Below are 27,266 nucleotides of genomic sequence, written 5' to 3' on the forward strand. Positions count from 1 at the left end.
AATGAATTAAAAGTAGCAAATGTTCATTGATAGCTTTTGAGTATGTATGTTCCATGTAGGTCAGCTATCAATCTGCTAGGTGATAGTAATCACAGAGTATGATCTATTTGTTGTGGCAAGGAAGTTCAGATGAAAACCACCCAACTTTTCGTTACTGTTTTTAGGCAAAATTCATCATTCCCAGGCAATGTCAGAAAAGCGTGAAACTTCTCAGACACACTTGTGAGTTACGTTTCTGATGAGACACTGGGCTGGATATTTCCGGTTTGCATTTGTTCTGCCATCAATGGTGACAGAACATTAGGAGTGCCTAATGTTCATTCAAGAAAGCACTTAACATGCTGTGAACACTATTCACAAGAGATTTTTCTGTTTTACTGTATCTACAGAGTCCAACTAAACCAAATTGTAAAGTTTAGTGTAAGAAAATGGTAAATTGTTGCATTTTTCTTTCGCAATCATGATTTTTAGTGGCTGCATAGTATTGTTAGTGAAAATGCAGGTTATTACATGGTATGCTGCCAGTTGGGTTAAAGAGCAAAGTTGGAAGATAACAGACTTTATGCATTTTCCCATTTAGAAAAGTAATATATGTTTAGTATACAGAAAAAGGTTAAGAAAAATGAGAAGCAAAATTAGTTTAAGCAATCTCTTGATTTAATCTCTTAAACTAATCTTCCCACATCTTTTTTTATTATTTGGCTGCACTAAGAGGCTTGCGGGGTCTTCCCTGACGAGTGGTTAAACCTGCACTGTCAGCAGTAAAAGCTTGGAGTCCGAACCACTTAGGCTTTTCCCCTTAGATACCCATCTGATCATGCTGGACATCTGTACCTGGAACCTCAACGTGATGCATCCTTTTCCTCCCAGACTTGCCTCTGCTCTCATGTTCTCTTATCAGAGAGCTCTTGCTCTTGACTCTCCTGGCTTGCCTTCCTACCTCTTTGCTAGTTCTCATCAAGGCCATTGTCCCTATGGGCAATCTGAAATAAATTTGACCTCTTTGTTTCCGTACCTCAAGGCGTTAAGTGACACCACCTTACTTTCAATTTCAAGACAGGGAGGGCTTAGGCCTCTTCATCAGTTCCCATTGAACTATTAACATAAAATGCCTAGTAGCTTCCAGAATATACCTCTAGCTACTTACCCACTCCATTTTTCAGTCTGTATTATACTCTTCCCCACACCTTTCCAAGTTTTAACTGCCCTCCTAGCTAATTGGCCCAGTCATAGAGACTCGGGCTCACACTCTGAATTCACCCCCAGACTGAATTAGAGAGCCCCAGTTCCATGGCTCCAAGTTTCACAGGTAATTATCACTGAATTCACTATTGTGCTGTAATCATCTGCCTTCCCTGATAAACCAGGGACCAGAGCATACCCATATTTTAGGCCCAGTGTTTTTCCTAAGGGCTTCCCTGGTAGCTGAGCTGGTAAAGAATCCACCTGCAATGCAGGAGACCCTGGTTCAATTCCTGGGTTGGGAAGATCCCCTGGAGAATGTGTCGACCACCCCCTCCAGTATTCTTGGGCTTCCCTAGTGGCTCAGACAGTAAAGAATTTGCCTGCGATATGGGAGACCTAGGGTTGATCCCTGGGTTGGGAAGATCCCCTGGAGGAGGGCATAGCAACCCACTCCAGTATTCTCGCCTGGAGAACCCCCATGGACAGAGGAGCCTGGTGGGCTACAGTCCATAGGGTCACAAAGAGACAGGACTGAGCGACTAAGCACACTTTCTAAACTTAGTGCAGTGCTAGCTAGACACAATATTTGTTCAGAATTTTTTGTTAAGTTCATAAAATGAGAGGGTAGACTAAATCAAACTAAATGAGGGCTCCTAGGAAATATTAGGAACTGAGGGGAGGCACTGATTACTCACTCCCAGCTGAGGCTGCTGAGGTGCCTCAGGTCCACTGATACATGATTTTCTACCATTTCTTGGCAAAAATGGCAACCAGAGATGCTGTTCTGAAGTGATTGTAGCAGAAAGGTGCAGAAGCAGATCAAATTATTGAAGCAGCAAATTGCTCTAATTAAGGAGAAGGAAATTTTGCAGACAGAGAAGAGAAGAAACTTCGAGTTGAAAATGCTAAATTGAAGAAGAAGGACTAAAATGAGCTAATTAAGGCAGAAATTCAAAATGGAGTAAAATACCATTTCCATCTGGTACTCCACTAAAAGCTGATTCTACAGTTTCTGAAAATGAGATACAATCTATACCAATAACAACCATATCTTCTGGTGCTAAAGAGCAAGTAAAAGAGGAGGAGGAGGAGAAGAAAAGATGAAAGAGAAAACTGAAAAGAAAGGAGAGAAAAGAGAAAAAACAGCAACCAGTAGCTGACTCTAAGCCTGTTGATGTTTCCCCATCTGGATCTTCGAATTGGGTGTATCATCACTGCCAGAAAACACCCTGATACAGATTCTTTGTATGTAGATGAAGTAGATGTTGGAGCCCCAAGAACAGTGGTCAGTGGCCTGGTGAAGCATGTTCCTCTTAACAGATGCAAAATCAGATGGTGGGTTTACTTTGTCTCAGGCAATGGTGATGTGTGAAAGTTCACCAGGGAAAGTTGAAATCTTGGCACCTCCTAATGAATCTGTTTCTGGAGACAGAATTACTTTTGTAAGAAGCTCGGCAAAGTAACTTTCTTCTTTTGAGCAGATGTATAGCACATTCTTGGGAAGGCCATGTGGAAGGATGCTCTCCAGTCCAGTCAAATGATCCAATCCCACTATTATCTTAGTCCCCTCTGAGTTTTTTCCTACTTGCCACCCCTCACTGTACAGAAAACAGCCAAGCACCATGCAGGTCAGTCATCAATGGTGGGTAACCAGAAGGCCATGTTAGAACAAGCGCTGGCAAAGGTCATGAACTTGGGGTTGAACTGCAAACAGGTAATGGGGCCTGTGTGTTTGCCATCCAATAGAGCTACTTTTATACCACTCTCTCTGTTCCAGCATGGATCTTGCCATCCTCTGAACCAATTATAATAAACTGGAAGTCTGGGGTAAATGAGACCTCCAATGTGACAGCCTTGCTTTTAGCATAACCCCCAAACATGCATCACCACTCCCTTGAATGCATCAATCAGACAGATGAAGCTGCCATTGGTGGAGATGAGGATGAGCCTGTCATCTTTGCTGAACTTAATCCCTGTCCACTCACAAGTCCAATCATACTTCATCTTAAATGTCACAAATGGCCCCTTATCAAAAGAGCAAAGATCATAAAGTTTGACCATTCCAGAATTGACACCTGCAGCAAAATTAATTCTTCTGGATCAAAAGAACAAACTGGCTTGCCCTGTATATGCATGAGACCCTGGCAGTTAGGAGAGTGGAGATCCCAGAGCCGAATGATCTTATCAAGAGACCCAGAAATGAAAGCGTCATCCACAGGTGACAATGGACAAGGCCATCACCCTTTTGCGATGTCCAGGAAAGTACCTGATATATTTGACGTCATGCAAGGACAGGTAACGAACAGTATCGTCTCTTTTGTTAGAGCTGTTCAGTTCAGTTCCGTTCAGTCGCTCAGTCGTGTCCGACTCTTTGTGACCCCATGAATTGCGGCATGCCAGGCCTCCCTGTCCATCACCAACTCCTGGAGTTCACTCAAACTCACGTCCATCGAGTCGGTGATGCCATCCAGCCATCTCATCCTCTCTTGTCCCCTTCTCCTCCTGCCCCCAATCCCTCCCAGCATCAAAGTCTTCACATGAGGTGGCCAAAGTACTGGAGTTTCAGCTTTAGCATCATTCCTTCCAAAGAACACCCAGGACTGATCTCTTCTAGAATGGACTGGTTGGACCTCCTTGCAGTCCAAGGGACTCTCAAGAGTCTTCTCCAACACCACAGTGAAGTGAAGTGAAGTCGCTCAGTCGTGTCCGACTCTTTGTGACCCCATAGACTGTTGCCTACCAGGCTCCTCCATCCATGGGATTTTCCAGGCAAGAGTACTGGAGTGGGTTGCCATTTCCTTCTCCAGAGGATCTTCCCGACCCAGGGATCGAACCTGGGTCTCCCCCATTGTAGGCAGATGCTTTACCGTCTGAGCCACCAGGGAAGCCTAAACTACTGTATTTGCTGCATGAGTGTATCTGATGAGATCCACGCCGTATTTCTTACTGTACGGGGTTCTCTTTGGTTTGCCCTCCTGGCAGTCATAGAGCACGATGGAGTTGTCGTCGCTGCTCGTGATGACCATCTCCCCGTTGGGGCTGAAGTCGAAGCAGTTGATCTTGTCAGAGTTTTCGTGGAACACCTTGGTGATGCGGAAGCTCCGCAGCACGCTGTTGGTCAGATTCATGACGGCGGTTGCCCACCATGACAAGGAGCTAAATCCTAAAACGATTTCGGAGCAGATCCAGCCTGATCTTTACACTAATGATGAATGCGTGGCTACATACAAAGGCGCTCCCTTTGAGGTGAAAGGAAAGGGAGTGTGTAGGGCTCAAACAATGGCCAACAGTGGAATAAAATAAAACACTTCAGTTTCTGAAATACATTAGAGAAAACAATAAAAAGAAATACATTTGTCAGTCATCCCTAAAAAAAAAAAAGAGACAGAACTGAGAAAAGAGCCTAAGAGCTACATCAGAGCAGCACCTCTTCTTTGTTTTGTTTGTAGGCTTAGAAATAAGTTTGAAAAGGTTTTTGTGCTATTAAAAAAAAATGTGAGAAAATCACTGGACTAGATAATCTCTAGTACCCTTTAGTTTATAAATACAGTTCCAGGGAAGAACCATATAGTCTTATTCACATCTAGCAATGCTATATGACAGCAGAATACAGATTCGTCTTCATGACTAAATCAAGGCACAAGCACCATAGAGCAATTTTGACCTGAGTGCCTATTTAAACAAAATTTGCAGGAACAACAGCTTACAGGCTTCACTGAAGAGGTGAGCAAAGGAAAACCAGAGAAAAGGAAAGGACTCCCTTTTCTTTTCTCTTATAACTAAAAACACTCATCAGTGCCTTGAAACCCCACCCAGGGCGTTGTTTGCACTCTCCCACAATGACCCCTGGTCTCCACCCCCAACATTCCCATCACTGTGGCACTGATTGCAGCTCCTGGTCTATTCCAGTGGTGATGCAGAAGAAGGCAAGTAAGGCGAGACACAGGTTTAAATTTGATCTAACCAAAGACAAACTGCAAAGTAATAAAAGCATACTGAAAACAGTCCCACCTGCTGCGCTCACCTGGAAAGAAATGCCTTATTTGTGGGGAAAGACCTTTACACTTAGTACTGTGCTAAAGGTGAGAAAGGAGACAAACACAAGATAAGATAAGAATATCACCTTTGTTATGTGAAGAAACACCAGAGCAAACATTTTAGTTCCTTCAGCTGGGTCTTAGAGGAAGCGTTTAGGCCTTGAAGGGAATCTGCTGTTTTCTGGTGACCTTGAGCAAGTTTCTGAATTTATGAGCCTATTGGGTTTCCCTGGTGGCTCAGACGGTAAAGTGTCTGTCTGCAATGCAGGAGACACAGGTTTGATCCCTGGGTTGGGAAGATCCCCTGGAGAAGGAAATGGCAGCCCACTCCAGTATTCTTGCCTGGAAAATTCCATGGACGGCAGAGCTTGGTAGGCTACTGTCCATGGGGTCGCAAAGAGTCGGACACGACTGAGTGACTACACTTCACTTCACTCAATTTTCCTATTAGACATCACCAGATGGTCAATACGTTGATTATATTCTTTGTAGCCAAAGATGGAGAATCTCTATACAGTCAGCAAAAACAAGACTGGGAGCTGACTCCTTATTGGAAAATTAAGACTTAAATTGAAGAACAGAGGGAAAGCCACTAGGGCATTCAGGTATGACCTAAATCAAACCCCTTATGATTATACAGTGGAAGTGACAAATAGATTCAAGGAATTAGATCTAATAGACAAGAGTGTCTGAGGAACTATGGACGAAGATTCACAACATCGTTCAGGAGGTGGTGATCAAAACCATCCCCAAGAAAAAGGAACGCAGAAAGGAAAATGGTTGTCTGAGAGGGCTTACAAATACCTGAGTAAAGAAGAGAAGCAAAAGGCAAAGGAGAAGAGGAAAGATACACCCATTTGAATGTAGAGTTTCGGTGAATAGCAAGGAGAGATAAGAAAGGCTTTTTAAGTCAATAGTGCAAAGAAATAGAGGAAAACAATAGAATGGGAAAGCCTAGAGATTTCTTCAAGAAAATTAGAGATACCAAGGGAATATTTCATGCAAAGATAGGCACAATAAAGAACAGAAATGGTATGGACCTAGCAGAAGCAGAAGACATTAAGAAGAGGTGGCAAGAATACACAGAAGAACTATACAAAAAAGATCTTAATGACCCAGATAATTATAATGGTATGATCACTCACATAGAGCCAGACATCCTAGAGTGTGAAATCAACTGGGCCTTAGGAAACATCACTCCACACAAAGCTAGATGGAATTCCAGCTGAGCTATTTCAAATACTGATGCTGTTAAAGTGCTGCACTCAATACGTCAGCAAATTTGGAAAACTCAGCAGGGGCCACGGGACTGGAAAAGGTCAATGTTCATTCCAATCTTAAAGAAAGGCAATGCTGAAGAGTGTTCAAAGTACTGCACAATTATACTCATTTCACATGCTAGCAAAGTAATGTTCAAAATCCTTCAAGCTAGGTTCCAACAGTATATGAACCGAGAAATTCCAGATGTACAAGCTGGATTTAGGAAAGGGAGAGGAACCAGAGATCAAATTGCCAACATCCATTGGATCTTAGAAAAAGCTAGAGAATTCCAGAACAACTGCTTCACTGACTATGCTAAAGCCTTTGACTGTGTGGATCATAATAAAATGTGGAAAATCCTTAAAGAGATGGGAATACCAGACCACCTGACCTACCTCCTGTATACAGGTCAAGAAACAACAGTTAGAACTGGACATGAAACAATGGACTGGTACCAAATTGGGAAAGGAGTACATCAAGGCTGTATATTGTCAACCTACTTATTTAACTATATGCAGAGTACATCATGTGAAATGCCTGACTGGATGAAGCACAAGCTGGAATCAAGATTGCCAGGAGAAATATCAATAACCTCAGATATGCAGATGACACCACCCTTATGTCAGAAAGCGAAGAGAAACTAAAGAGCCTCTTGATGAAGGGAAAAGAGGAGAGTGAAAAAGTTGCCTTGCAACTCAACATTCAAAAAGCAAAGATCATGGCATCTGGTCCCATCACTTCATGGCAAACAGATGGAGAAACAATGGAAAGAGTGACAGAATTTAATTTCTTGGGCTCCAAAATCACTGTGGACGGTGATTGCAGCCATGAAATTAAAAGACGCTTGCTCCTTGGAAGAAAAGCTATGACCAACCTAGACAGCATATTAAAAAGCAGAGATATTACTTTGCATACAAAGGTCCATATAGTCAAAGCTATATAGATGTGAGAGCTGGGCAATGGAGAAGGTTTTTCCAGTAGTCATGTACAGATGTGAGAGCTGGGCAATGGAGAAGGCCGAGCCCCAAAGAATTGATGCTTTCCAACACTGGTGCTGGAGAAGACTCTCCAGAGTCGCTTGGACTGCAAGGAGATCAAACCTGTCAATCCTAAAGGAAATCAACCCTGAATATCCACTGAAAGGACTGATGCTGAAACTGAAGCTCCAATACTTTGACCACTGATAAAAAGGCTGACTCATTGGAAAAGACTCCTGATGCTCAGAAAGAATGAAGGCGGGAGAAGAAGGGAACAACAGCAGATGAGATGGTTGAATGGCATCACCAACTTAATGGACACGAATGTGAGTTTAAGGAGATGGTGAAAGACAGGCAAGCCTGGTGTGCTGCAGTCCATGGGGTCACAAAGAGTTGGACACGACTAAGCGACTGAACAGCAACAATTTTCCTGTTAGTCTCTTCAGAGACACTAATAATACCTATCCCACAGATAAGAAATAAGACAAATGCCACCAACTCCATGGCATACACCACACACTATTCCTTCCTTTGCAGTGGCAGAAAGACATTTAAATGTCTTTTAGGTGGTATATAATTTTGTTCTTATCTGAAGGTAACAACCTTTTGTTAATTAAATTGATAATTCTAATGACACTAGTTTTTCTTCAGTTTACCAGTAACAAAGAATTGATGTGTTTACTAACAGAGCATCAAGGCAATACTAAACTTCAGCAATAATGCCAGGGGCAACAGATCCATATTTATTAATATTCTCAAATGCCCAACTCATAATTTATTTAGAATCCACATTCAGGTTGAGATTATCCTGAAATCATTGGCGTAACTGAGTTAACCATTTGTGTAACTTGCAGATGAGATGTCAGAGAGAAGTGAGTGATTTTATCAAGTTGAACACACCTCATTACTGACCAGTTTCACTGTAAAGCATAGTCACATTGTATCTAGGCTAGCTATCTTTAACTAAGACCAAATGTGAAAATGCATGATTATAGCAATGAGTTCAGTGTGTTTACTGTTAGCTTTACAGATTTGTGTGCATTGTTTTAGTTAACCTTTTTTCGACTGCCATGAAATAATTCAGAATTATCTCACAACCTAGTTTGTGTTAAGCAAAACTGGTGATTAGAATAGCTAAATATATTGCAAATGCACTATACAAATGTTTTTTTTTTTTCAAATGATTGAATCTTTTAAAGCAAATTAGGACGTCAGTCATCCTAAGTGAAAAAATCACTAGACTTTCTGTAAATCAATTATCCTTCAATTAAAAAATGAATAAATTTAAAAAAATGAAACAACAAAAAAGAAGCAGTATTGTAACAAATTCAATAAAGATTTTTTTAAATGGAAAAAAAAATCACTAGACTGGCATATCTCTAACATATATTTTTGAGCAGTCAGAATTTAGTTCAAATTAGACTTTACTCATATGGTTAACTGTGTTAACCTGGCTGGGGCTTCCCAGGTGGCATGGTGGTAAAGAATCTGCCTACCAACGCAGGAGACACCAGAGACTCAGATTCAATCCCTGGGTTGGGAAGATTCCCCTGGAATAGGAAGTATTCCAGTATTCCAATATTCCGAGTATTCCACTCCAGTATACTTGCCTGGAGAACTCCATGGACAGAGGAGCCAGGTGGGGCTACAGACCATGGGGTCCACAAAGAGTTGGATATGATTGAGCATGTACACGCATGCACACAAATTGGCTAGTCTATGATGCCCAGTTGTTTGGTCAAACAGTGGTCTAGATGTTGCTGTGAAGGTATTTGTGTTATGTGATTAACATTTACAAGTCAGTTGACTTGAAGTAAAACAGATTACTCTCTATAATGAGGGTAGGCCTCATCCGATAAGTTGAAGATGAGGTTTCTGCAAAAAAGAAACAGTTCTGCCTCAAGACTGCAACATATCAGTATAAACCCTGCCTGAGTTTTCAACCTGCTGACCTGCCTTGTAGACTTCAGACTCCAGAGTGTATCAACTTTTACCTGAGTTTCTAGCTGGTCAACCATGAAGACTTCAGACTCACCAGTTCCCCACAAATGTGTAAGCCAATACTGATTCTCTCATTATCTATCTATCTGTCTAGAGAGAAGATATAGATAAATAGATATCTATAATTTCCCAAAGATTTAGATCTGTATTCGAAGATTAGACATACCTCTGTCTGTATCTCCTATTGGTCTGTTTCTCTGGAGAACTCTAACACACTACTATTTTCTAATTATTAGTACATATGAGACTTTAACAGAGAAGGCAATGGCAACCCACTCCAGTACTCTTGCCTAGAAAATCCCATCGGCGGAGGAGCCTGGTAGGCTGTAGTCCATGGGGTCTCTAAGACTCAGACACGATTGAGCGACTTCACTTTCACTTTTCACTTTTATGCATTGGAGAAGGAAATGGCAACCCATTCCAGTGTTCTTGCCTGGAGAATCCTAGGGATGGGGGAGCCTGGTGGGCTGCCATCTATGGGGTCGCACAGAGTCGGACACAATTGACGCAACTTAGCAGCAGTAGCTGCATGAGACTTTAAAGTTCCACTTCATTTTTGTAATTAAATGACAAATCCCTTCTTGATTTAGTTCAATACTTAATACTTGATCTGATATGGCTACCTGGGCTTCAGTTTCTGAAGTATCTCTGAAAGATACTTCAGCCATGAAATATAATAGTTTCACCAATATGCATCCCATTGTTCCAGACAAAACCTGAAATAGCTTTTTATCTAATCTCTGAAATAAGATTCCATCAGAGGTTATGAGATGGACAAAGAGGAAAGATTAACACAATTAACACTTCTACTCCCAAAGATACCAAAGTCAATGTGAAATTTAGGAGAAGAGCATAACCTAGTGATTTTATGCAAAATCACTTCCACTGACCACAAGATTTTAAAATAATTTTCACATTAATTTAACAGAAGTAATCTGAAATCATTATCCTGGCGGAAATCTCTTTGGGGAGAAACAAAACCCTCAAGCATTGTAGCTAATGGAATATTTGACCTGCCCGGTCTCTAATTCCTGATTTCTTTCCAAATACAACCATGATTTTCAGTTTAGTATATATCTTTCTGATCTTTTTTCCTAAGCATTTACATTCATTTAGCTGTTCCTGTGGAAATATTGCAAAACTTAAGTTCCAGAATCTATAGGCAAACCGCCCTGGGTTTAAATCCTAGCTTTGTGACTTTAGGCAAGACACTCAACTTTGCTGTTTTCAAGTCTGTAATATGGGAATGATAATTATAGTACCCAAGTCATGGAGATGTTTTGAGTGTCAGTGAGTTCACCTACGTAAAGCACTTGGAGAACGGTGTCTGGTATGGCACATAGTAAGTACTACAAAGTATCATCTGTGTGTTAGTCATTCAGTCACATCCCGACTCTTTGCAAGCCCATGGACTGTGCCTGCCAGGCTCCTCTGTCCATGGAATTCTTCAGGCAAGAATACTGAAGTGGATAGCCATTCCCTTCTACAGGGGATCTTCCTGACCTAGGGATCAAATCCAGGTTTCCTGCGTTGCAGGGAGATTCTTAACTGTCAGAGCCACCAGGGAAACCCTAGCTATTATCATTTCACCTCCTTTTTGAAAACCATATATGGCATCCTACTACTGTATGTTACTTTGCAAATTTGTTTAGAACAGGGACTCTCTTGTGGCCCAGTGGCTAAGACTGTTCTCTCAACACTGGGCCAGGTTCAGTGTCTTGTCAGGGAACTAGATTCCCCCATGTCACAACTAAGAGTCCAGCTAAAGATCCCACATGCCACAAATAAGGCCTGGCCCAGCTAAATAAAAAAAAAAAATATTTAATTTGTTTAACCCACTCATGTATTTTGGAAATATTTCTGTAATATTACAAATAAAGTCTACCTCTTCTTTTTTCAACTATTTCAAGTCTCATTTTCCATGTAGTGATTTCAATCTACTCCTCAGTACTTAAAAGAAATATCTACATTTATTTACCCAAATAGTTCTTTTCTTTTTCTGTATGGTTCAGTGAACTAATGTATCTGGGGCCTCAGGGTGTGGGAGGGAAGTGCTTGGTGAACTAAAAAGCATTTATGGAAATATTTGTAGATGTCTTCACTGGGTATCAAGTGGAGAAGGAGATAAGACTCCGCCCTTATCTGGGTCATACCCATTACTACCCTAGGTAGCCTCCATTCATTTTTGAGGCTTGGTTTTCATTTACTAAAGGTGGTGACTCATCAAAGATGTAAGCAGTCTTTGGCAAAGCTACCATACTCTGACTGTTCTATTTTTCCGTTCTTCCATTTGAGTTGCTGCCCCACTGCCTTGAATGAAGCAACATGTATGTTTAAAGAGAAGCAAGAGAGGACAAATGATTGGCATGTTTGAAGGTGATGTTTACATTGCAGTTCTACTTCTTTTCGAAGTTCCCCTTTGAGGGCATCTCCTCTTTTGGACACAGAAAACGTTAGGGAGTGCTGCCACCTCATCTGGTGCTGTTGGAGCCCACTGCAGAGGGCCAGGTGAGAGAGCAAGGGAGAGGGCAAAGGGAGGTGTGGGAGGCTGCTGCTTTGATCTTCCTTATGTTACCCTCAGGCTGTTCTTTAAGTAGACACAGCATCTGATACAGTTCCTAGTGCAAAGCAGGCAATTGGCAAATGTTTGCTGATTAAATAAATGAATCAATTAAACCTTTACTTGCCATAGCAGAAGAGAGTATATTTTCACATTATAAAAAGGTGGGGGAAAGGGTTCTGTATTATCAGCATCTATTTTTATATCTCTACCCCTTCCCTCTCTTAGATCCTCACCCTACGACATTAACTCTTAGGAGCAGAAATTCTGTCTTATCTATCTTTGTGTCTCTAGCCCTAGGACAGTATCTGCTTATAAATATTAATGAACAAATGAATAAATAATTTTAGCTAAATTAGGTTTGTGGTAAAGCAATACTTACTTTTTATTGATAGGTTAAATACAGAAATACAGAAGCCCCTGAGAGTGCTCCAAAAGGCAGAAGACCTAAAGTGAGGCTCACTCTAGCTTCCTCCGGGGAAAACTCACCTTTATGAGTCTGAGTCAGACTAGTCAGTCTGTGAATCCTCTAAATATTGGGAAACAAGGCAGATGCTCCTGGGGCATTCTGTTCTTTTGCCATCCACCAAGCTGCAAAGTACTCCTCATTCTTAGCCAATTAAGTCTTTGAACTGATATTTCTTCCCAGTCACAAGTCTGAACTGATGCAATGGTGTTCTAGAGGTTATAAGAGAAAAGTTGCTGGCAATCATATCCGAAAGACCCAATCCTTACTTCTGTTTATGTGGCAAAGGTTTTTCACAACAATCAGCCTTCTCAAGAAGTGTACCCACAGCTTGCCTGACCAGGCCTCAGTGAGAGACAGAGTGTGAAGCCATGGTCAGGCAGAAAACACTGTTTGCACTCTTGAGAGAATAACATCACTGTCAGCACACTTGCCAGGGTGCTCAGAGGACGAAAAATGTATATAGTGCCTTAGAAGAAAGAAGAACAGAAGTCTGAGTCCTGGTGAGAGTTTTCAAGTGGATCCCAAGGCTAAAGAAATGAATGGTGTGTCTCTTCATACAAATATAGCTAGCAAAGGAAAAGGATGGAACACTCAAGTGGGCCCAGCAAAGACACTGAATTTTCACTTTTACAAATGGCACTGTGAATGTGAGAGCTGAAAGTCGGGAGGAAAGTTAAAATGGTGCGGCAGCAAACAATTGCTTTCTTTGCCTCCCACATCTTGCAGTGCTCACGTTTGTCTAACTTGGCAGAAATACAGGATCCAAATCCATTTCATACACCAGATGTGAGTTCCCAGAGAATCCTGGGGGAGATAGGACTGATCTGATGTGTTGAGGCAGAAGGAAAGGCAACTCAAAGAGAGGAAAAGGGCCAAAACAGCATTTTTCAAATTAAGAATTCTTCCCCTGCCTTCATTTCTAAGAGCAGAAACTTTTATTTTCGTGAGGAGATCACAGGAAAGTTTCCTGGTGTAAACTACAAGCTCTTCCACATTGATTTTTCAGAGGATATACCAAACTCCAACTCTGCCCTGCCCTATGTCATTTTGGATATGGTATTTGAAATAAGAGTGTTTACCATTTCCCTCTCCGTCGGCTTTGTGCCTGCACGTTAACTTGGCAGTCACCAGGACTTCCATTGCATTTACCTTCAGCCAGGCCTTACCTTGCTAAAACAAATCATATACTGTGAACTTCACATAAAGAAAAGATAATTTCACAAAAGTTTTACCCTTTTTAGAACTTAGATAAATTATGACCCTAGGCTATTCAAAAGTCATACTCTTTATGTGGTGGTGGCGGTTTAGTTGTTAAGCTGTGTCTGAGACTCTTTGTGACCCTAAGGACCCGAGCCCGCCAGACTCCTCTATCCATGGGATTTCCCAGGCAAGAATACTGAAATGGGTGGTCGTTTCCTTCTCCAGGGGATGCTCCTGACTCTGGGATCATCCTGCATGTAGACTGATTCTTTACAGACTGCACCACCAGGGAAGCCCCATACTCTTTGCATATCCCCTCAAAACAGGGCCTAAGCTTACGGGGCTCTAAAGATGGATTTCTTGCCTGGGCATCTACCAAGAGCTGAGGCAGCCAAGAAATGACTCACTGCAAAGAGTCAGGAAGACACCCTCTCTGCAAGCTCTCAATCCTGTCAAAACATACCTCACAAAGACATGAACACTCTGTTCAACACAGCCCCTTTGAGACCAAATGGAGCAGTTTCATATTCAAACCATATAATCAAGAATATAATATATAGAACTTCTTTTTTTCCTATAAACCTGTAACCCAATTAAATCTCTATTTTGAACTTGCATTTCCCTTCATAATGGATGTAAAGAGGCCCCAAGTTCTTTGTAGCTATTCACACAGAGGTGAAATCCATTTCTGCACTCCCTGAATATGGAAGGGTCCTGAGACTTGCTTTGACCAACAGAATGTAGTAGAAGGGCCAAGTGACTTCTGGTCTTGACCTCAAGAGGCCTCACAGCTTCTGCTCTTATCTTTTTAGAAAGCTTCCACCATTCTGTGAAGAAGACTGTGAAGAGAGAGGCCCAAATGTCCCATCTGAGGCAGCAGACCTATTAATGACTCCACGTTGGATGGTCTAGTCTCATGCAATCCCCAGATAACTGCAGTTCCAAAAGTGACCTCAGGCAAGAATGGCAGAAGAGCCTCTCCAGCTAGGTCTGGCCCAATGTCAACCAATAGAAACTGTGAGCAAATGAATGATGGCTTTTTAAGCCATTAACGTGGGATGATTTGTTATGCAACACTAGATAACTGATACAACTCTGGTGGTTGAAACCATAATTGTAGTCAATTCCAGAAAAGTGAGTTTGATTTAAACTCAATCAATTTAAAATTTCCTCATCCGTAGCCATCTCTCAAAGTGGCATATAAAGTTCTATACAACTCCTATATCTACGATCTGAACAATGTACTTGATTTATTCAAGCTATTACATAAAATGGTACATTCAGCAGAGAGTACACTTTAAAGGGACCCTGGCAATCCAGTGGTTAAGATTCTGTGCTTCCAATGCAGAGGGCACAGATTCCATCCCTGGTCAAGGAAATTAAGGTCCTACATGCTGAGTGGTGAGGCCACCATGCACACACACACACACACACACACACACACACACACACACACACACACCACCACCACCACCAACAACAACAACAACAAACAAACAGAATACAAAGTGAATCTCATAGATTTGGGGCATACACATAGTGTTTCCACCATAGGGCTTACAGTCCATGGGGCTGCAAAGAGTTGGACATGATGGGCAGCATTGTGGCAGGGGTGGCTGAGGTGGTGGCAGCCGTGGTAGAGGTCGGCTCAGCCTGGCAGTTTGAGGAGCTGCTGCACCTCAGAGCCAAGTCCTTTCTTGTGGTCCATTTCTGGGCACCATGAGCTCCTCAGTGTGCTCAGATGAACGACGTGATGGCAGAGCTCGCCAAAGAGCTCCCACAAGTTTCATTTGTGAAATTGGAAGCAGAAACTGTTCCTGAAGTATCTGAAAAATATGAAATTAGTTATGTTCCCACCTTCCTGTTTTTCAAGAATTCTCAGAAAATCTACTGATTAGATGGTGCCCATGGCCCCAGAGTTTAAAAAGTTCAGCAACATGCGTCTAGTGGCTCCTTCTCACCCAGTGGTAGTGAGCACCTGAAGGAAGACCTCAACCGGCCCCCGAAGAAGTTATTTCTCGCTGCCCACTGCATGCTATTCATGAAAGGAACACCTCAGGAGCCACACTGCAGTTTCAGCAAGTAGATGGTGGAAATTCTTAACAAACATAATATTCAGTTTAGCAGTTTCCACATCTTCTCAGATGAAGTTCGTCAGGCCCTCAAAACCTATTCCAGTTGGCCCACCTATCCCCAGCTCTATGTTTCTGGAAAGCTCATGGGAGGACTTGATATAATTAAGGAGCTAGAAACATCTAAAGAACTAGATACGATTTGCCCCAAAGCCCCCAAGGTAGAGGAAAGGCTCAAAGTAAGGACAAATAAAGCTTCTCTGATACTCTTTATGAAAGGAAACAAACAGGAAGCTAAGTGTAGCTTCCGCATACAGATTCTGGAAGTATTATATAGTACTGGGGTTGAATATGAGACATTTGATATATTGGAGGATGAAGAAGTTCAGCAAGGATTAAAAGCTTACTCCAATTGGCCAACGTACCCTCAGCTGTATGTGAAGCGGGAGCTTGTTGGAGGACTGGACATCGTGAAGGAACGGAAAGAAAATGGGGAGTTGCTGAAAGGAGAAAGTTAGTGAACGATAGACTTGGTGCCCCCCCACTGCAGGAAGGCTTCCTCCAGTGGAGCAGTCCATGATTTAGTCCTCAGAAATGGGCTAGGGGGAGAAAATGCTCCTCCCCAGTATCACTTCGTGTATTTCACAAGGTTGTGCTAAATAGCATATGCGACCTTTTTTCCACCAAAAATAGAACCCAATATACATCTTCAATTTTTAAAAAAAAGTGGATATGACTTAGTGACTAAAACAACAACTAAGTCTTTAAGGTAAGTCTTCAAGCTTCAGTGTCCTGGAAGTTGAAATCAAAATTATGCCCATGACACCAGGCCTTCAGTTTTTGTAAAGGTTGCCATCCTCCCATTTGTGATTGATTCTGAAAGTCTTCTCTTAGACAACTACAGAGAATATCTGAATGTCAGGCTATGCGAGACTTTGTGTATTTAATTTTCTCCTGTTCAACTTAAAAAAAAAAATTCAGGTTTTATTGAGGTACTTGTTGTTCAGTCGCTAAATTGTATCCAATCCTTTTGCAACCCCATGGACTGTTGCCCACCAGTTGCTTCTGTTCATGGAATTTCGCAGGCAAGAATACTAGAGTGGGTTGCCATTTCTTTCTCCAGGGGATCTTTCTGACCCAGGATCATAGCCATGTCTCCTGCACTGGCAGGAAAATTCTCTACCATTAGCCACCAGGGAAGCCGTTTATTGAGGTACAGTTGACATATAAAATGGTAAGATATTTAAAATGGTCATTGTAGTGAAAGGATCCCCCTCATCTTAATGCATCTACCAGATTCCTGCTCAACCTTTACCAAAAGTCCAGTTGAAGGAAATATGCAAAGTATACATCTTAAAGAACGTAAGCCTTTTCCCTAGATGCCTCAATTTATTCCTTGGATTATCATAGAGTTGCATATGAAATCCACTGTCTTCCTTCAGTCTGAGCATTCTTTGGCATTGCCTTTCTTAGGGATTAGAATGAAAACTGACCTTTTCCAGTCCTGTGGCCACTGCTGAGTTTTCCAAATTTGCTGGCATATTGACTGTAGCACTTTCACAGCATCATCTTTTAGGATTTGAAATAGCTCAGCTGGAATTCCATCACTTCCACTAGCTTTGTTCGTGGTGATGCTTCCTAAGGCCCACTTGACTTCACATTCCAAGATGTCTGGCTCTAGGTGATTGATCACACCATCATGATCATCTGGGTCGTGAAGATCTTTTTTGTACAGTTCTTCTGTGTATTCTTGCCACCTCTTCTTAATATCTTCTGCTTCTGTTAGGTCCATACCATTTCTGTCCTTTATTGAGCCCATCTTTGCATGAAATGTTCCCTTGAAGAGATCTCTAGTCTTTCCCATTCTATTGGTTTCCTCTATTTCTTTGCACTGATCACTGAGAGTGATCTTGAAGAGATCTCTAGTCTTTCCCATTCTATTGTTTTCCTCTATTTCTTTGCACTGATCACTGAGGAAGGCTTTCTTATCTCTCTTTGCTATTCTTTGGTACTCTGCAATCAAATGGGAATATCTTCCCTCTTCTCCTTTGCTTTTGGTTTCTTTTCTTTTCACAGCTATTTGTAAGGCCTCATCAGACTGCCATTTTGCTTTTTTGCATTTCTTTTTCTTGGGGATGGTCTTGTTCCATCTCCCATACAATGTCACGAACCTCTGTCCATAGTTCACCAGGCACTCTATCAGATCTAGTCCCTTGAATCTATTTATCACTACCACTGTATAATCGTGAGGGATTTGATTTAGGTCATACCTGAATGGTCTAGCAGTTTTCCCTACTTTCTTCAACTTAAGTCTGAATTTGGCAATAAAGAGTTCATGATCTGAGCCATAGTCAGCGCCCGGTCTTGTTTTTGTTGACTGTATAGAGCTTCTCCATCTTCGGCTTCAAAGAATATAATCAATATGATTTCAGTGTTGACCATCTGATGATGTCTATGTATAGCATATAAAGTAACACTAGCAAAGTAATGCTCAAAATTCTCCAAGCCAGGCTTCAACATGTGAACCATGAAATTCCAGATGTGCAAGCTGGTTTTAGAAAAGGCAAAGGAACCAAATTGCCAACATCCTCTGCATCATCAAAAAAGGAAGAGAGTTCCGGAAAAACATCTATTTCTGCTTTATTGACTATGCCAAAACTTTTGACTGTATGGATCACAACAAACTGTGGAAAATTCTGAAAGAGATGGGGAATACCAGACCATCTGACCTGCCTCTTGAGAAATCTGTATGCTGGTCAGGAAGCAATACTTAGAACTGGACATGGAACAACAGACTGGTTCCAAATAGGAAAAGGAGTACGTCAAGGCTGTATATTGTCACCCTGCTTATTTAACTTATACACAGAATACATCACGTGAAATGCTGGGCTGGATGAAGCACAAGCTGGAATCAAGATTGCTGGGAGAAATATCAATAACCTCAGATATGCAGATGACACCACCCTATGGCAGAAAGTGAAGAGGAGCTAAAAAGCCTCTTGATGAAAGTGAAAGAGGAGAGTGAAAAAGCTGGCTTAAAACTCAACATTCAGAAAACAAAGATCATAGCATCTGGTCCCATTTCTTCATGGCAAATAGATGGAGAAACAGTGGCTGCCTTTATTTTTTTGGGCTCCAAACTCACTGCAGATGGTGAATACAGCCATGAAATTAAAAGGTGCTTACTCCTTGGAAGAAAAGCTATGACCAACCTAGATAGCATATTCAAAAGCAGAGACATTACTTTGCCAACAAAGGTCCGTCTAGTCAAAGCTATGGTTTTTATAGTAATCATGTATGGATATGAGAGTTCAACCATAAAGAAAGCTGAGTGCCAAAGAATTGATGCTTTTGAACTGTGGTGTTGGAGAAGACTCTTAAGAGTACCTTGGACTGCAAGGAGATCCAACCAGTCCATCTGAAAGAAAATCAGTCCTGAATATTCATTGGAAGGACTGATGTTGAAGCTGAAACTCCAATACTTTGGCCACCTGATGTGAAGAACTAACTCATTTGAGAAGACCCTGATGCTGGGAAAGATTGAAGGTTGGAGGAGAAGGGGATGACAGAGGATGAGGCAGTTGGATGGCATCACCGACTCAATGGACATGAGTTCGAGTAAACTCCGGGAGTTGGTGATGGACAGAGAGGCTTATGCTGCAGTCCATGGGGTCGCAAAGAGTCAGACACGTTCTTCACCATCTCACGGAGTTCACTCAGATTCATGTCCATTGAGTCGGTGATTCCATCCAGCCATCTCATCCTCGGTCGTCCCCTTCTCCTCCTGCCCCCAATCCCTCCCAGCATCAAAGTCTTTTCCAATGAGTCAACCCTTCTCATGAGGTGGCCAAAGTACTAGAGTTTCAGCTTTACCATCATTCCTTCCAAGGTAATCCCAGGGCTGATCTCCTTCAGAATGGACTGGTTGGATCTCCTTGCAGTCCAAGGGACTCTCAAGAGTCTTCTCCAACACCACAGTTCAAAAGCATCAATTCTTTGGCGCTCAGCCTTCACAGTCCAACTCTCACATCCATACATGACCACAGGAAAAACCATAGCCTTGACTAGACAGACCTTAGTCGGCAAAGTAATGTCTCTGCTTTTGAATATGCTATCTAGGTTGGTCATAACTTTTCTTCCAAGGAGTAAGAGTCTTTTAATTTCATGGCTGCAGTCACCATCTGCAGTGATTTTGGAGCCCCCAAAAATAAAGTCTGACACTGTTTCCACTGTTTCTCCATCTATTTCCCATGAAGTGATGGGACCGGATGCCATGATCTTCGTTTTCTGAATGTTGAGCTTTAAGCCAACTTTTTCACTCTCCTCTTTCACTTTCATCAAGAGGCTTTTTAGTTCCTCTTCACTTTCTGCCATAAGGGTGGTGTCATCTGCATATCTGAAGTTATTGATATTTCTCCCGGCAATCTTGATTCCAGCTTGTGTTTCTTCTAGTCCAGGGTTTCTCATGATGTACTCTGCATAGAAGTTAAATAAGCAGGGTGACAATATACAGCCTTGACTCACTCCTTTTTCTATTTGGAACCAGTCTGTTGTTCCATGTCCAGTTCTTCCTGACCTGGATACAGATTTCTCAAGAGGCAGGTTAGGTGGTCTGGTATTGCCATCTCTTTCAGAATCTTCCACAGTTTTTTGTGATCCACACAGTCAAAGGCTTTAGCATAGTCAATAAGGCAGAAATAGATGTTTTTCTGGAACTATCTTGCTTTTTCCATGATCCAGAGGATGTTGGCAATTTGATCTCTGGTTCCTCTGCCTTTTCTAAAACCAGCTTGAACATCAGGTAGTTCACGGTTCACATGTTGCTGAAGCCTGGCTTGGAGAATTTTGAGCATTACTTTACTAGCATGTGAGATGAGTGCAATTGTGTCGTAGTCTGAGCATTCTTTTGCATTGTCTTTCTTTGGAATTGGAATGAAAACTGACCTTTTCCAGTCCTGTGGCCACTGCTGAGTTTTCCAAATTTGCTGGCATATTGAGTGCAGCATTTTGACAGCATCATCTTTCAGGATTTGAAATAGCTCAGCTGGAATTCCGTCACCTCCACTAGCTTTGTTCGTAGTGATGCTTTCTAAGGCCACTTGACTTCACTTTCCAAGATGTCTGGCTTTAGATTAGTGATCACATCATCATGATTATCTGGGTCGTGAAGATCTTTTTTGTACAGTTCTTCTGTGTATTCTTGCCACCTCTTCTTAATATCTTCTGCTTCTCTTAGATCCATACCATTTCTGTCCTTTATCGAGCCCATCTTTGCATGAAATGTTCCCTTGGTATCCCTAATTTTCTTGAAGAGATCTCTAGTCTTTCCCATTCTGTTGTTTTCCTCTCTTTCTTTGCATTGATCGCTGAAGAAAGCTTTCTTATCTCTTCTTGCTCTTCTTTGGTACTCTGCATTCAGATACTTATATCTTTCCTTTTCTCCTTTGCTTTTTGCCTCTCTTCTTTTCACAGCTATTTGTAAGGCCTCATCAGACTGCCATTTTGCTTTTTTGCATTTCTTTTCCATGGGGATGGTCTTGATCCCTGTCTCCTGTACAATGTCACGAACCTCATTCCAGAGTTCATCAGGCACTCTATCAGATCTAGGCCCTTAAATCTGTTTGTCACTTGCACTGTATAATCATAAGGGATTTGATTTAGGTCATACCTGAATGGTCTAGCGGTTTTCCCTACTTTCTTCAGTTTTAGTCTGAATTTGGTAATAAGGAGTTCATGATCTGAGCCACAGTCAGCTCTTGGTCTTGTTTTTGTTGACTGTATAGAGCTTCTCCATCTTTGGCTGCAAAGAATATAATCAATCTGATTTGAGGTTGACCATCTGTTGATGTCCATGTGTAGAGTCTTCTCTTGTGTTGTTGGAAGAGGGTGTTTGCTATGACCAGTGCATTTTCTTGGCAAAACTCGATTAGTCTTTGCCCTGCTTCATTCCGCATTCCAAGGCCTAATTTGCCTGTTACTCCAGGTGTTTCTTGACTTCCTACTTTTGCATTCCAGTCCCCTATAACGAAAAGGACATCTTTTTTGGGTGTTAGTTCTAAAAGGTCTTGTAGGTCTTCATAGAACCATTCAACTTCAGCTTCTTCAGTGTTACTGGTTGGGGCATAGACTTGGATAACTGTGATATTGAATGGTTTGCCTTGGAGACGAACAGAGATCATTCTGTCGTTTTTGAGATTGCATCCAAGTACTGCATTTCGGACTCTTTTGTTGACCATGATGGCTACTCCATTTCTTCTGAGGGATTCTTGCCCGCAGTAGTAGATATAATGGTCATCTGAGTTAAATTCACACATTCCAGTCCATTTTAGTTCGCTGATTCCTAGAATGTCAATGCTCACCCTTGCCATCTCTTGTTTGACCACTTCCAATTTGCCTTGATTCGTGGACCTGTCTTCCTTCAGATGTCTTCCTTTTGAATGATGTATGTTATATCTTTGGTTTACATAGAGGAATGGTAGAGGAAACTACTGAAAGTATCTACTATCATGTTTATTGAGGAACATTAAAGATGTCCATGTGGCACTTGCTGACCACACATGAAAACCCATACAGATGTCTTACAGACCTAAGAAACAATAAAAGTTTCCTTTCTCCTAAAAAGCTGAATTGTCATTGCTTTAACTGAAGTTTTAACCTATCATGTTTCTCTTTTTACCTTAGCTATTAAGCAGCTCAAAAAGATATTTTCATCCCAATTGTAAGAACCATAAACTACTTTAATCTATAAATCTGCGTGCTATCAAAGCTTTAAAACTCTAGTTTTTTAAATTTCCACTTATCCTAAGGTTAAAATTCTTGTAAATCACCTCAATTCCTTTATAGAATGAAGTAGGCAAACATAAATTTTAAAAATGTCTCCCCAAAATTAATATTTTGGGGAGTCCTTGAATTGGAATATAATCTCCATATAATGTAACCATATGGTCTTCCAAGCTGGTGAGTTATATCTGGCAAATTATTTTCACTCTATTTAGTGCTTTTCAGTTTTCAGTTTCCAGGACAAGAATGTTACCCACAAAAGTGGCTTATCTGACCAGTCACAGACTCTCTGGAGGCTACCAACTGAGCAAACCACAGGCATCCTAACATCAGGTGTTTCTTGCAACCTCTGTTAACCCAGTCCTTTCAGTCAGTTCAGTTCAGTCAGCTCAGTTCAGTCATATCCGACTCTTTGCAACCCCATGGACTGCAGCACGCCAGGCTTCCCTGTTCATCACCAACTCCCAGAGCTTGCTCAAATTCATGTCCATTGAGTTGGTGATACCATGCAACCATCTCACCTTCTGTAGTCCCCTTCTTTTGCCTTCAATCTTTCCCAGCAACAGGGTCTTTTCCAATGAGTCAGTTCTTCACATCAGGTGACCAAAGTATTGCAGTTTCAGTTTCAGCATCAGTCCTTCCAATGAACACCCAGGACTGATCTCCTTTAGGATGGACTGGTTGGATCTCCTTGCAGTCCAAAGGACTCTCAAGAGTCTTCTCCAACACCACAGGTCAAAAGCATCAATTCTTCGGAACTCATTCCTTTAGAGGCCACCTAAGGAGCATCTGGGAAGGAAGACAGCTGTTCTCCAAGGGGCCCACGCCCTCCCACACCTTCATTAGAGTGCTCTTTTGTGAGTAGTAATCCTGCTTCTCAGGGTGCCAGAATGTTCTTAACCTTATTACAGATCTGATCATTCCATAGATGTTCCTCTCAAGAGAAAAGAGATTCACCAAATATGGTCAGATAAGTCTAACTGCAATTACTCCTTCTAGACAAACACTTAAAGGTATTAGAATGACCAAATGCAAAACACTGCCAACACCAAACGCATGTGAGGATCTGCAGCAATAAGAACATTCATTCCTTGGTGGTAGGAATGCAAAATGATACAGCCACCTTACCTTGGAAGACAGTTTGAAAGTTACTTGCAAAACTAACCACGCTTTATTTATATAATCTAGTAGTCCCCCTCTTTGGTATTTAACCAAAGGAGCTGAAAACTATGTCCACACAAAAACCTACACACAGATGTTTGTACCAGTTTTATTCATAATTGCCAGAACTTATAAGCAACCAAGTTATCTTCCAGTAGGTGAGTAGATAAACTGTGCTATACTTAATGGAATACTATACAGCACTAAAAAATAAGTGAGCTTTCAAGTCATGAAAAGACATGAAGGAACCTTGTTCGTGGAAGTGTTAGTTGCTCAGTCATGTCTGACTCTGTGACACCATGGCCTGTAGTCCAGAAGGCTCCCCTGTCCATGGAATTCCCCAGGCAAGAATACTGGAGTAGGTAGCCATTCCCTTCTCCAGGGGGTCTTCCCAACCCAGTAATCAAACCTGGGTCTCAAACATTGCAGGCAAATTCTTTACTGTCTGAGCCACCAGAGAAGCCCTGAGAAGGAACTTTAAATGCATATTACTAACTGAAATAATCCAATCTGAAAAGGCTATATATTGCATGAGTCCAACTATACAACATTCTGGAAAAAGAAAAATTATGGAGATAGGAAAAAGATCAGTGGTTTCCAGGGTTGTGGGAGGGATGAATAGGTAGAGCACAGAGGATCTTTAGGCAGTGAAAATACTCTATATGATACTATAATGATGGATACATACTATTATACATTTCTTCAAACCCATAGAATGTACAACACCAAGAGTGAACTCTAAACTATGGATTTTAGATAATTATGATGTATCAATATAACATATCACAATTTATGTGATATGATATCTTTTTTTTTTTACCAAGGGTGTTTTTTACAAGCATCCTTGGTTAAAAAAAAAAAAAAGAAAATGTACCATTCTGGTGAGTGATGTTGACAGTGGGGGAGGCCATTCATGTGGGGGGGGGGAATACAGGAAATCTCTGTACCTTCCTCTCAATTTTATTATAAACCTAAAACTGTTCTAGGAAAAATAGTCTTTTTTTTTTTTAAAGCATGTTTAGAAACCCTCTAGGAAATACTCTGGAAAGGTATTCAGGAAATGAATGGAGAAACAGGGAGAAACAAGTGGGAAGAAAGACTTTGTCCATATACTGATGTGAATTTTGAGCTGTGTGAATGTAATGTCTATTCTAAAAAGAAACAATTTTTTAAATATATTAAGATCCAAATTTGGAAGGCCTAAATACTACAGAATTTCTTTTCAGCAACACTGAATGACATGATTAAAGTGGCATTTATGAAAGGAGGGTCTCGCACTAGAGGACAGGATAGAGAAAGGTGGGAGAGACTAGACGAGGCTTTTCTAGACACTTTGAAAGCAAGGGCTTAAACTTCTATTTGTAGCCCTGGCTAGTAAGCCTGCCCCTAGTAGACTCTGGTAACATGTCCATTGCTCCTGGGTTGTTATTGCTGTGTTATAAATGTTGACAGAGGTGACAGCAATGAGGGCAATGACGATACTTGGTGTGGTAGGGATTCAGGAAGCTTTTGGAGCAATTCATACATGCTGTTTGATTCTCACTTCTCTAAGTCCCCTCTTCTGTTCTGACAACTACTGCTCCAGTTTAAATCTGACCCAAAACAATGAATAAGATAATATCTTCGCTACTGAGAAATTCACAAATGGTGGAAGAGTACAAAAACAATCCATTAAGTGAAATGTCTTCTATGGTAGCGAGTGCTTTAGAAGTCTCAGCCTCCAACGGTAGCAGAAAGGATAGAGCAAGCAAAGAACAACGTAAAATCCTTAGGTATATTCAGAATTTTCCAACTCAAAAAATTCTTATTTAATAATCACCATAAGCCCGGGAGGTGGATACTGTTGTTCCAGTTCTTAGCCAGAAAGGTTGAGATCAGCAAAATAAGAGCAGGGGTTCTGGAGGTGATACTAGGTTTTAAATCCTGGCTCTGCCACTAATTAAGTAAATTCTTGAGCAAGTTATTAACCTAAAATTATGTTTCTTCACACAAAACATTAGGTTCATAACAGTATCTACCACACAGAATTGCCATGAGGATGGAACAAAAAAGTGTATGAAAGTTTTCTCATGGAGTCTGGTAACTCATAGTACTCAATACTTTTTGCTCTTTTCCTTCTTTATTCTTCAGCCTTCTCCATAAAGCTATCTCCAACTCACTCATCTTGGTTTCAGCCACTCAAGGCCTGTCTCTGTCTTTCCAACTAACTTTTTATTTTCTGAGAAATTACAAGTTCCTGCTTCTGTATCTCTACAAAGCACCTAGCTCATAATTTATTTTGTTTTATATCCAAATCTTTTTTATAGTGGTAAAATATACATACCATTAAAATTAAAAATAGTATCATTTAGCATTTTTAAGTGTATGATTCAGTGGCATTAAGTACCTTTGTGATATTGGGCAACTGTGCATTTTCAAAACTTTTTCATCAAGACTTCCCTGGAAGCCCAGTGGCTAGGACTTGGCACTCCCAACGCAGGGGGCCCAGGTTGGATCCCTGGTCACAGAACTATATCCCACATGCTGCAACTGAAGATTCTGCATGACGCGACTTAATATCCTGCATGCTCCAATGAAGATCAAAGATCCTGCATGCTATAACTAAGACCCAGTGCAGCCAAATAAATACATAAACTTAAAAAAAAAAAAACTTTTTCATCAACCCAAACACAAACCTTATACCCAATAAGCAGTGACTCCTCCTCTCTCCAGTCCCTGGTCACCTCTGCTTTCGTTTCTGTGAATTTGCCTATTGTATGTGCTTCATCAGAGTGGAATCATATGCTATTTGTCCTTTTGTGTCGGCTTCCTTTCACTAAGCAGAATGTTTCCAGGTTCACCCATGCTGTAGCACGGGCTTTTTTATGACTGATTAATATTTCACTGCATGGATAAACTGCATTTTGCTTGTCCATTCACCTGTCAATGGACATTTGTTTTATTCCACATTTCAGTTACTGTGAAAAATGCTGCTGTGAACATTGGTGTACAATTATCTGTTTGTTTCCCTGTTTTCAATTATTTTAGGTATATACCCAGAAGTAGAATAACTGGTTCTTAGGGTAATTCAATGTTAAACATTTTGAGAAACTGCCAAACTGTTTTCCACAGCAGTTGCACCATTTCTATCAGCAGTGCACAAAGGTTCTAATTTCTCCACATCCTTGCCAACACTTTCCATTTCTTAATTTTTAATTTTTTTTGAAGTATAGTTGAATTACAATGTTGTGCTGTTTTGTTTTTATAATAGGCTTCCTAACGAGTATGAGTGGTATCTCCTTGTGGTTTTGATTTGTAGCCCCCTAATGGCTAACAATCCTTTAGGTTAGTACACTGATGCACTTGAAACTAAGGTGGAGTTAATATTTTGAAAACAAGGTGATTTGTTCTGATGGCTTAATGAACACTTTACTGTTACTCTTTTGCACTGAACTTTGCATATTTCTGGGAAGAGGTGAATTTGTCCAAGGAAAAAATATTCCACAGTTCACAGGGAAAATAAGTTGTTTGTAGTATTGATATAATGTCACTTTCTCATATGATCATGGTTTAAAGGATTATCTT

At 41.1% G+C, this 27,266-nt stretch overlaps 3 pseudogenes; 2 read left to right on the forward strand and 1 right to left on the reverse strand.

Annotated features, from left to right (window-relative positions):
* Positions 1-1,921: 1,921 nt before the first annotated feature.
* On the forward strand, positions 1,922-4,488 carry LOC138093932 (aminoacyl tRNA synthase complex-interacting multifunctional protein 1-like; annotated as a pseudogene).
* LOC138093931 (WD repeat-containing protein 82-like) lies at positions 2,815-4,313 on the reverse strand (annotated as a pseudogene).
* Positions 4,489-15,721: 11,233 nt separating the features above from the next.
* On the forward strand, positions 15,722-16,279 carry LOC138094005 (glutaredoxin-3 pseudogene; annotated as a pseudogene).
* Positions 16,280-27,266: the final 10,987 nt, after the last annotated feature.

This window comes from Capricornis sumatraensis, chromosome 17, assembly GCF_032405125.1.
Source record: "Capricornis sumatraensis isolate serow.1 chromosome 17, serow.2, whole genome shotgun sequence".
NCBI classification, from domain to species: domain Eukaryota; kingdom Metazoa; phylum Chordata; class Mammalia; order Artiodactyla; family Bovidae; genus Capricornis; species Capricornis sumatraensis.